The sequence below is a fragment of the Eriocheir sinensis genome, chromosome 54, assembly GCF_024679095.1.
Source record: "Eriocheir sinensis breed Jianghai 21 chromosome 54, ASM2467909v1, whole genome shotgun sequence".
In the NCBI taxonomy this organism is placed as follows: Eukaryota; Metazoa; Arthropoda; class Malacostraca; order Decapoda; family Varunidae; genus Eriocheir; species Eriocheir sinensis.
In genome coordinates this window covers 3,555,433-3,567,131 of record NC_066562.1, presented here as the reverse complement: position 1 = coordinate 3,567,131, position 11,699 = coordinate 3,555,433, and the positions used below count along the sequence as shown (strand labels likewise).

Genomic DNA, 11,699 nt, shown 5'->3' with positions numbered 1-11,699 from the left:
TATATTCCTTTTCTCTTTCTCTGTTTTGTAGATCATTCGGCGTAGAAAAAGTTTGAAATGCACAAGTTTTTTCTGCCTCTTTTCATCAACCCTTTCCTCATTCGTCACTCTTTTCTTTTTTCTTCACTCATTCTTTTCTTTTTATACCTCAAAATCTGTATATATATTTTTTTTCAACTTGTTCTTTTTTCTATCATTTTTTTTTCCCGCAAGCTCCAGGGGGTAGCATGACCCAAGCAAGACTGGCTCCACTGTAAACACTTGCCTGCGCCACTAACAGATTGGACCCGATAATGAACGTAAAAATATAGATATGTAAACACCACTTTTTCATACCACACACACATCCTTGCCCACTTCTATCCAGTACAACCCCTCCTATACCTCCCCTTCTTTCCTCTCGTTTCTCCCCACCACTAACTAACTTCCAATACCTCACTTCCCCCACCACTAACACAACCTCTCCTATCCCCTCCCTTTCCCCCCTCACTCCTAACCGTTGCAAACTTACCACTACCCAACTCTCCCCACCACTAACACCACCCCTCCTATACCCTCCTCTTTCCTCTCATTCCTCCCCACCACTGCAAACTTACCAATACCCAATTTCTTTCAGTCACTAACACCAACCACCCCACCACAACCCATCAAGTACCCCTCCTCTTCCCCTTCATTCCTCCCCACCACTAACTTCCAATACCCCACTTCCCCCCACCACTAACACAACCCCTCCTATCCTCTCTCCCTCCCCCCCTCATTCCTCACCGCTGCAAATTTACCACTATCCACTTCTCCCAACCACTAACACCACCCCTCCCATACTCTCCTCTTCCCCCTCATTCCTCCCCACTGCAAACTCACCACTACCCAATTCTCCCAACCACTAACCACCCCACCACTAACACTACCCCTCCTATACCCATTTCTCTTTCCCCTTCATTCCTCCCCACTGCAAACTTACCACTACCATATTCTCCCAACCACTAACACCACCCCTCCTACACCCCTCCCTCTTTCCCCTCTTTCCTCCCCACAAGCTAACCAATACCCACTTCTCCCCATTCACCCCCCTTCACCACCCTCCTCCTCCCTCTTTCCCCTCATTCCTCCCCACCACAAGCTTACCAATACCCACTTCTCTGCCCCTCCCACTCACCACGCCCCCCAGCCGCCGCCCCTCCCCCTCCCCACCACAAGCTTACCAATACCCACTTCTCTGCCCCTCCCACCCACCCCCGACTCACCACGCCCCCCAACCGCCTACTCCCCCCCCCTCACCACCACAAAGGCCACGGCAGATTAAGCAATTGGAGTCCAGCGGCTGAGGTCTTTGTGGCCGGGCTCAATAACGTGCGGGTTGTCCACCTTTCCGCCCTCACCTCCCACGTCCAATTACTGCCAGATTGACGCCTCGAGCCGGGGGGGGAGAGGGGGGAGAGAGGGAGAGGGGGAAGTGATCAGTAATGTCTATAGATGGGGGTATATGGGTAGGGGAGAGGGGGGAAGGAGGGGAGGTGAAGGAGAGGGGAAAGGGGAGTATGCGTAATGTCTAGAGTTGGGGGTGTATGGGTGGGGAAGGGGAAAGAGGGGTGGTGAAGGGGAGGGTGGGGGAAGGGCGGTAATGTCTGTAGAGTTGGGGGTGTATGGGTGGGGGAGAGGGGGGAAGAAGGGGGTGGTGAGAGGGAAGGGTGGGGAGGAGAGGGGGTAGAAGGGGGGTGAATGTGGGATGGAAAAAAGGGAGGGGTTGAGGATAAGGGTGAGGGGGGGAGGGAGAGAACAGTAAGGGGGAATTAAAAGGGAGGGAAGGGAAAGGGAGAAGATTAGGGAACTGGAAGGGAGGAGGGAGGATAGCAATAGATGGGGGAGAGGAAAGAAGGGAAGGAGAGGGGAAGAGGAGAAGGGGGAACATTATGAAACTGGGAGGAAGGGAGGGGAGAAGAGAGTAGGGAGAAAAGGTAAGGAAGGGGGAGTAATGGGAAGGAGAAGAGGTAGGCGGGAGGGGAGAAGGAAAGGAGGGAGGGAGAGAAACTGAGGAGGTGGGCGAGGGAGAATATGAGGGAGGGAGATGAGGGGGAGGAAGTATTTGCATTGTGCCAAGGGAGTGAGAGAGAAAGTATTGGGTGAGGGAGAGAGAAAGGGAGAGAAGGGAAGGGAGAGGAGGAAGAAGGGAGAGAAGAAAAAATCAGAAGGGAGGGAGGAAGACCACAGAAGCGTTATAATTTGAACTGCATTGAGGGAGAGGAGGAAGGGAGAGAAAGGGAGAAGGAGGGAGGGAGAGAACGAGAGGAGGGAGGGAGGGAGAGAAAGTTACCTGTACGTGGAGAGAAAAGAGAGGAAAAAGGTGTGAAGGAATGTGAGATATTAAACGAAGAGAGAGAGAGAGAGAGAGAGAGAGAGAGATGAAGAAAGAGGAAAAAATATGAATAAAAATGGAAGTGGGAGGAAAGTGAGAGAGAGAGAGAGAGAGAGAGAGAGAGAGAGATGAAAGAAGGAAATAGATAAACGAAGAAGATAAGGAAGGGGGGGAAAGGGGAAAAATGATAAAGGAGGAAGAAGGAATTGAGGATTTTTTTTTGTTTTCCTTATTCTCTTTTCCTATTTTCCTCCTCCAACTTTTCATTATTTTCCATTTTTTTCTTATTCCTTCTTTCTCCCTCCACTCATTCCTCCTCGTTATCTCCCGATCCTCCTTTTCCTTCTCATCTTTTCTTCCTCTTTTCCTTATTCTCTCTATTTTCCTTCTCTTCCACTTCTTCATTATTCATTTTTTTTACTTATTCCCTCTTTCTCCCTCCTTTCATTCCTCCGTGTTATCTCCCTATTCTCCTTTTCCTTCTCTTTTCCTTATTCTTTCCTTCTCTTTTCCTCCTTCTCTTCCACTTCTTCATTATCCATTTTTTTGCTTATTGCCTCTTTCTCCCTCCATTGATTCCTCCTCGTTATCTCCGTATTTTTCTTTTCCTTCTCATCTTTTCTTCCTCTTTTTCTTTTTCTTTCATTTATTTTCCTTCATTATCCATTTTTTTACTTTTTCCCTTTCTCGCTCCTTTTATTCATCAACGTCATCTCCCTCGCCTCCTTTTCCTTCTTACTTCTTCCTTATTTTCCTTATTCTTTTTTCATCCTCTTTCACTTCTTCATTGTCCATCTTTTTCACATTCCCAATCTATTCCTCTTCATTCCTCTACGTTGTTTCCCTATCCTCCTTTTCCTTCCCATCTTTTTTCCTTCTTGCTTTATTATCTCTTCCTATCTTCCACATTTTCTCTTTTTTTTCATCATCTTTTCTTCCTTTTTTTATTTTTTTTTCCTTCCTTTAGAAATGTTCGTACTCTGACCTTCTCTTTTGGATGACTCCCTTCGGAACTCTCTCTCTCTCTCTCTCTCTCTCTCTCTCTCTCTCTCTCTCTCTCTCTCTCTCTCTCTCTCTCTCTCTCTCTCTCCTATTGAAAAACTCCTTTGTATTCGTTCTTTCCAATATATTTGTTTGTGTGTATTACCTGTATTATTAATCTTATTCAATCACGGTGCAGGTAGATCGTCTCTCTCTCTCTCTCTCTCTCTCTCTCTCTCTCTCTCTCTCTCTCTCTCTCTCTCTCTCTCTCTCTCCATATCTGTTTTTTTTTCACTATTTTCTGTTTCTTTTTTTCTTTCATCTGTTTTCATAATCTGTTTCTTTATTCCTGTTTTTTTTTCTTATCTGTTTTCTTTTTTATTCTCTCTCTCTCTCTCTCTCTCTCTCTCTCTCTCTCTCTCTCTCTCTCTCTCTCTCTCTCTCTCTCTCTCTCTCTCTCTCTCTCTCTCTCTCTCTCTCGCTTTAAAAGAGTGACGGGGATTGAAGAATGCATGAAACTTTCGTCTCCGGGTTTTATTGATGCGAAACGAGGGAACTTTTTGAAATCATTAGAATCGCTTTCATTGAGGTGTTCTTCTGTACGTGTGTGTGTGTGTGTGTGTGTGTGTTTACTAGAGGGAAAGGAGAAGGAAACCCAAGGAATTCTGTCTCCTCTTCTCTCTTCCTCCCTTTCTCTCCCTTCCTTACGTCCTTCCCTCCCTCCTTCCCTCCTCTTCTTCCTTCCTTCTTCCATTACTGTCCCTTCATCCCCCATCCTATTTTCTCTTCCTTCTTTCCTTCATCGTTCCTCTCCCTTCATTATTTTCTACCTTCCTTTCCTTTCGTTTCCTTCAGTTCATACTTGTCATTTTTTCTTCTTCCTTTCATCTTTTTCTTCCTTTCATCCTCTCCTCTCTTCCATATTCTCCTCTTTCTCTCCTTTGTCCACTATTCTCTGTCTCCCTTTCTCTAGTTCCCTTCATCTCCTAATTTCCCTTCCCTCTCCCTCCTCCTCCTCCTCCTCCTCCTCCTCCTCCCTCCATTATTTTCCTCCAGTATCCGCCATATAAAGTGCGATTTTTACTGCGAATGTCAATGAATCGATGAGTTTATGTGTGTGTAAGTGTACGTCCCTGCGTGTGTGTGTGTGTGTGTGTGTGTGTGTGTGGCATGGCGGACGGCGTAGGTGAATTCTGGATGGCGGCGGCGACTCTCTCTCTCTTTCCCTCTCTCCCTCCCTCTCCCTCCCTCTCCCTGCCTCCCTCCAGCCAGCCAGCGAGCGAGCGAACAAGCGAGTGAGGAGGGGCCGAGGCGAGAGGAGGAGGGAGGAGGAGGAGGGGGAGGGGTAAGAGGAAGGAGGAGGAGGAGGAGTGGCCTAGCTCGACACTCCCGCGCAAGCCGTGACTCAGGGCGCACGGACCCGCGGCTCCTCCTCTGGTCTGGCACTCACCTCGCCGCGCCAGCATCACCACCGCGGCCTTGCGAACCACCACGCCGCCGCCACCACCACCACCACCGCCGCCGCCACCTCAGTTGTGAACCCTCCGCCGCCGCCGCCGCCGCCGCCGCTGCCCCGTACAAAAGTTTGGTAATTTAGTTTCAAAGAACTTTTGGTCAGAGTTGAGATAATCAAACTCGGCCAAACTCAAGTCACTCGGGACGCGGAGACGAGACGGGCGCAAGTTGGCCTCTGCCGTGACCGCCCGTTGTGACCCACTGGTGAAAGTTGTGATTTTTGCCCCGACTTGCTTCTTCAACTCCTCCTCCTCCGCTCACTCTCACTCTCACCCCGGAACCTTACACTACTACTCTCCCTTCTTCCTCTTTCCTCCTCTTCCCTCCTCTTCTTTCTTCTACCCCGGCGGATCTTTGCATTTTTTTTTCCACTTTTTGTTGGCTTTCTTCCCTTCGGCGGGTGACGCACGGAACAAAGGCCACACGAGCCAGGTGACCCAAGGTGACCTAACACACACATGACCCGCCGCCGCCACGCCCCCGCGGCCACACACACCATGGCCTGCCCCCCGCCGCGTCGCTGCTGACCCGTGACCTCGGTAAGTACCCCTAAGTGACCTGTTACGTGACCTGTTCAGTGTTAAGTGAGTTCGTTAAGTGTGCTGACCTCGCTGTGTTGTATAAGTGACCTGACCTCGTGTGTTTTCGGTCTGTAAGGTCGTTATTAGGTAGTTTGACCCCCCGTGTTTAGTCTTTATCTGTGGGCTTGTCTGATGGGTCGTTATAGCCGGTAGTGACCTGGGTGTAGCGATGCGATGCCTTGTAAGGAGTTTTGACCTGTTTTTCGGGGTCACGTCGCCCTGGGGAGTGTGACCAGTGGTTTGTGGGGGAGGATGATTGTGACTTGGCTTCGTTGTCACACACACACACACACACAGTTTATTCGAAGCCTTGTGTGTGTGTGTGTGTGTGTGTGTGTGTGTGTGTGTGTGTGTGTGTGTGTGTGTGTGTGTGTGTGTTAAAAGCAAAGAAGAACGAAGTGAATAAAACCCTATGCGTAAAATCGAACGGTCTAATCTAACATACGTCACAGAAGAATAGAGTTTAGGTCCTCCTTGTAGAACTTAAAAAACTTAGCCAAAATCATACCCAACATAAGTATTGTAGGAGGAGCTTAGTTTCGATTTGGGTAAGACTTTGAAAGGAGAAAAGAAGCAAAGTCCGTAGATGCGACATTCTAACTTGATACAAGGCACAAAGACCTCAAAAAAAATAGAATACAACCAAGAAACTGTATTACTTATCTTGGTTTTAGACTTCAATTCATTATTCGAGGAAGTGAGCGGTAAAGTCTAAGTCCGTGTGGGGAACATACTCTAATCTAACCTCGAACACACGTAGCTTAAGAAAACCACTACTATAATCCAACCGGCAAAGTCTCGTCGAACTTATTTTAATCTTACCTGGAACACACGTAGCTTCAGAAAGACACTAACATAAGTCTAAGTCCTTGCTCGTAACTTACTCTAATCTAACCTTGAACACTCGTAGCTTAAGAAAAACACTACTATAATTTAACCTGCAAAGTCTCATCGAACTTATTGTAATCTTACCTGGAACAAACGTAGCTTCAGAAAGACACTAACATAAGTCTAAGTCCTTGCGGCGAACTTGCTCTAATCTAACCCAAAACTCACGTAGCTCTATAAAGACAGTAATATGGTTTAAGTTCCATCACCCCTTCGTCTCAAATTCAAATGGAAACCTCGCAACTCCAACCCTTCGCTCGAGAGACGGAGTCCGCGCCGGAGACTTCACTTAGCGCCGCGGAGCCGGAGTGGGGCGAACCCGGCGTCACCTGTTACCTGGGATGCTTGGCTTAACGAAGTGAGGAGAATTGAGAAAAAGTGTATCAAGGCTTACCGAAAGACGAGGAAACGAAGCCTAACTTAACCTAACCTCACGTCATCTTACCAAACCTTACTCACCTTACCTCTCCTTTCTTACCGAACCTCCCTAATCATGCCATATCTTACCTAACCTCACTTCACGTAACCTTACCTTATCTTACCTAACCTTGCCTAACCTCACTTCACCTTACCATACCTAACATCACGTCACCTTACCAAACCTCGCTCAACTTACCTCTCCTTTCTTATCTTATCCTAACCTCCCTAATCATACCATATCTTACCTAACCTCATTTTCCCTTACCATACCTTACCTAACCTAGTCACCTTACCTCACCCTGCTTACCTAACCTAACCTCGGCTATCTTAACCTCACCTTCCCTCACCTTGCTTACCTATCCTAACCTCACTTCACCTATCATAAACTCTTACCTTACTTAACCTAACTTTACCAAACCTCACTTGACCAATATTTACCCTTTACCGTAATCTACCCTACGTTTACCCTAACCTCACTTCAACTTACCTAATTTTACCTAACCTCACGTCACTTTACCTAACCTCACCTGACCGATCTTTACCTAACCTAACCTAACCTAACTTCATCTTATCCAGAAAAACCGCGTAACACAAAGTCCCCAAGTGAAGGAAGAGTCTCCCGGTTGCCTCCTATTTGCATACCCTTTCCTCTCCCTTCCCTCCCTCCCTCCTGATGTCTTCATTTCGTTGGCCCGAGGGTGAGGAGGGAGAGACACACCTTCCCTCTCGTCTTCATCTCCCGTGAAGGAACAGACTGTAAGGGAGGGAGGGAGAGAAGGAAGGGAGGTAGGGAAGAGAAGGGGACGGAGTATTGTAACATCCTCTTGTCTCCCTGTGTGTGTGTGTGTGTGTGTGTGTGTGTGTGTGTGTGTGTGTGTGTGTGTGTGTGTGTGTGTGTGTGTGTGTGTGTGTGTGTGTCGTCTATCCATTATCATCACCATCTCTTATCATCACCTTTTCCCTCCTCCTCCTCTTCCTCCTCCTTCATCACTATCATCATCATCAAACATCACAACGCAACACACAGCAACATAAGCCCCCCAGAGAGAGAGAGAGAGAGAGAGAGAGAGAGAGAGAGAGTCGCATCAGCCGCAACACAGTATTACAAAGCACGGGTCGTCTCACACAAAATAACGTCAGGTGTTGCGAGTTTAAATCACCTGCTCACATTTTTTTATTTACCTGACGGGGGAGCGAATTAGTGGAATAGTGTCACCTGTGCTTTTTTTTCCCTCCCTGTCGACTGTTTTTTCCGCAAATTTATGGCGACGACCTGACTTTTTTTTTTCGGTCCGAGTTTGATGGATATTTGACGCACCTGGATGGAAATGACTTCGGTTTGCTAATACTTTTTTTTTCAGCCCGTGCGTGAGTTTGTCTGTCTAGTAAAACGCGGGATTAACGGCGAGAGTTACGTTGTGTCGAGAGAGAGAGAGAGAGAATTTGCCTCCATCTTATGCAGTGATTTCAACTGTTCACACCACCACTATCAACACCACCGCCACCACCACCACTAACACCACCGCCACCACCATCACCACCAGTATGAACATGATTACCACCACCACCACCATCATCACCACCACCAAACTACCGCACTAACTACCATTCAAGAGAGTAATGGTTGTATGGGCGTGTGCCGGTTAGTTAGTGAAGTGGTAATGGTAGTTAGGTGAGAAGGAGGATTAAAAGCGATGGTAGTTGTGTGTGTGTGTGTGTGTGTGTGTGTGTGTGTGTGTAGCGGCGAATATAGTAGCCGTGAAGTTACAGCACACACACACACACACACACACACACACACACACACACACACACTAACATTAAACCAAACAAAAAATACGAAGAACAAAACAAGAAAGTGAATATAGAAAAGATAATAAAGAAAAAAAAGAAAAATGAACAGAAAACAAGAAAGAAAAGAGAAAGGGAAAACAGAAACAAAGAAAACCTAGCAATAAACAATACAACAGATAACAAAGAAAAGAGAAAAACAGGAGAAAGTAAAGTATAGAGAGAGAGGAAAGAGAGTTGATAGGCAAAGTAGCGGTGATGGTGGTGGCGGCGGGCGGGTGGCGGTGGTTGTCGGCGGGCGGTGTAGAGGCGAGCGGCATTGAATATAGCCCGCCGCCGCCTCCACCACCGCCACGTGAGGTAGGCAAGCTTGGGGAGACTCAGGAAAAGGAGAATATAACCTGCCTCGCCTCTCGCTGCCTCGGCCCAGTGTGTGAGAGGCTGAGGAAGTGAAGGAAGGGCAATGAGGATGAAAGGAAAGGTAGGAAAAGGTGAAATAAGGGAGAATGGATGAAGGAGAAAGTGAGTGAGGGATGGAGTGAAGGAAAGGCGATGAGGATGAAAGGAAAGGTAGGAAAAGGTGAGAAAGTGAAAGAAATGTGAAGTAGAGGAGAAAGGAGAAAGTGAGGGAGTGTGTTAGGGGATGAAAGGGTAGGAAAAGGCAAGGGAGTGAAGGGAACGATAGAGAAGGAAGAAGAGATGAGGGAGTGATGTGAGTGAAAGGAGAGATTGGAATAGGCGAAGTAAGGGACAATGAATGAGGGAGAGGGCGAGGGAGTGTTGTGGAGGGCAGTGAGAGTGGAAGCGATGATAGGAAAGGTAAGGGAGAGAGTAAGGGAGTGTGTTAGGGAGAGAGGGGAGGGCGGTGAATGGGAAATACATAGGTTGGAAAAGATGTAACGACGGGTAGGAAAGGTGAGGGTGCGAGAGAAATGGGAGATAAGGGAGAATCGATGAGGAAGTGTATGAAAGTAATTGAGAGTAGAAATATAAGGTAAGAAAAGGTGAGGGAGAGAGGGAAATGTGAGATAAAGGAGAAGAATAAGCTAGAGAGTGAGGGAGTGCATTGAAAGTGAAAAGAAGAAGTGAGGGAGATAGATAAAAGTATAAGGTAAAGAATGGATGAGAGAGAGGATGAGAACATTAAAAGTAGAAGAAAAGGAAAGGATAGGCGAGTGAGAGAGGAATATATGAGGTAAGGAAAAGAGTGGAGGAGGGAGAGGTAGAGGGAAAATGCGGCGAGTGTGAGATAAATTATAGAAAAGTAAGGAAGAGACAAAATTAAGGAAAAAAGTGCATACCGGGATTGGGAAGGTGAGGAAAAGTGGAGTGATGGAAATATGAGGAAAAGGAAAAAGTGGATGAGGGAGAGTGAGGGAGTGTATGTAAGCGTGAAATTGGTAAAAAAAAAATTCAGAAAATGGTAGAATTCAGTTAAGGGGAGGCAAGGAAAGGTAAGCGAGTGTGTAATTAAGAGTAAGGTTACGAGAAGAGCAGGTAAGGGATTGTGTGTGTGAGAATCAAGGGAAAGTAATGGGAAAGGTTAGCAAAGGTAGATTATAGGTAAGGGAAGGTGAGGGAAGCATAGCGACTGTGTAATTTAGAATGAGGTTCCCGAGTGTGTAAGGTAATGTGAGATGGAGTGCATGAGAGTGAAGGGAAAGTGATAGGGAAGGTAAGCACAGGTAGATTTCAGGTAAGGGAAGGTGAGGGAAGTTAAGCGAGTGTGTAATTTAGAATGAGGTTCCCGAGTGTGTAAGGTAATGTGAGATGGAGTGCATGAGAGTGAAGAACAGAAGTTAATCTATTAAAAAAGAACTAAAACCCTTAAGCAAAACGAAAAGGGAAAGTGCTAGGAAAGGTAAGCACAGGTAGATATCGGGTAAGGGAAGGTGAGGAGAGTTAAGCGTCTGTGTTATTTAGAATGAGGTTCCCGAGTGTGTAAGGTAATGTTAGATGGAGTGAATGAGAATGAAGGGAAAGTGATAGGAAAGGTAAGCACAGGTAGATTTCAGGTAAGGGAAGGTGAGGGAAGCTAAGCGAGTGTGTATTTTTTTTTTTTTTACAGCTAAGGAGACCGTTCTAGGGCTTAAAGAAAAATATTAAAAAAAAGCCCGCTACTTACTGCTCCTGAATAGAGGTCAAAGGAGTGGCCAAAAAGAGAGGTCAATTTCGGGAGGAGAATGAGAATGAGGTTCCCGAGTGTGTAAGGTAATGTGATATGGAGTGGATGAAAGTAAAGGGAGGGTGATAGGACAGGTAAGTACAGGTAGATTTCAGGTAAAGGAAAGTGAGGGAAGCTAAGCGACTGTGTAATTTAGGTGTAAGGTAATGTGAGATGGAGTGAATGAGAGTAAAGGGAGGGTGATAGGACAGGTAAGCACAGGTAGATCTCGGGTAAGGGAAGGTGAGGGAAGCTAAGCGACTGTGTGTGATGTGAATTGAGGCAAGATAAAGAGGGTGTGTGAAATAGCGTGTAAGGGCGTGAGGGAGGGAGTACAGGGAGAGTGATAGGGTAATATAATCTTGCAAAATACTGAAAAAAAATACGATTGAAAAGCGAAGTGATGGACAGAACTTTTTTTTTTTTTTTGTGTGTGTGTGTAAACTTCGACAAATAACCGATACAAAATTTCTTTCCCACAATTAACAGGCAGCGTACAATACAGATAATAAAGACATTTTTTTTATTAATACGAAACAAAATCGTCAAATATTCACAGAACGACGGTTAATAAGTTCGGATTCCTTTAAAAGAAGCATTTATTTCTCTTTCCAAACCCTTATGGACTTGAATCCTCTTTGTGGTGTGATGTTTTGTCCTATCCTGTTCATTTGAGAGAGAGAGAGAGAGAGAGAGAGAGAGAGAGAGAGAGAGTGTTCCCCGTTGCACGCGTTGAAAACATCGCTGTTAGAATACAAATATGGAAAATAGTACGCAAACACACACACACACACACACACACACACACACACACACACACACACACACACACACACACACACACACACACACACACACACCACTACAGCAAACATCATCATCACCACCACCACCACCGTCATCACCACATTACAATTTTACCATCACTATCATCCTCACAAAACATCACCACCACCACCACCACCACCACTACCACAACCATCAACACCACCTCCACCTCCGTCAT

At 46.4% G+C, this 11,699-nt stretch overlaps 1 protein-coding gene across 13 annotated transcripts in view; it reads left to right on the top strand.

The window, feature by feature from the left end:
• The first annotated feature begins 4,497 nt into the window (after positions 1–4,497).
• LOC126983553 (nascent polypeptide-associated complex subunit alpha, muscle-specific form-like) overlaps positions 4,498–11,699 on the top strand; it is a 169,609-nt gene continuing 162,407 nt past the window's right edge. For 4 of the 13 annotated variants that reach the window (XM_050836330.1, XM_050836328.1, XM_050836329.1 and 1 more), the window contains exon 1: positions 4,501–5,388. The gene's annotated coding sequence lies outside the window, so the exon portion shown is untranslated. Of the gene's footprint in view, positions 5,389–11,699 lie in introns of all 13 variants that reach the window. The other 9 variants (XM_050836335.1, XM_050836332.1, XM_050836333.1 and 6 more) reach the window with 4 other exon arrangements.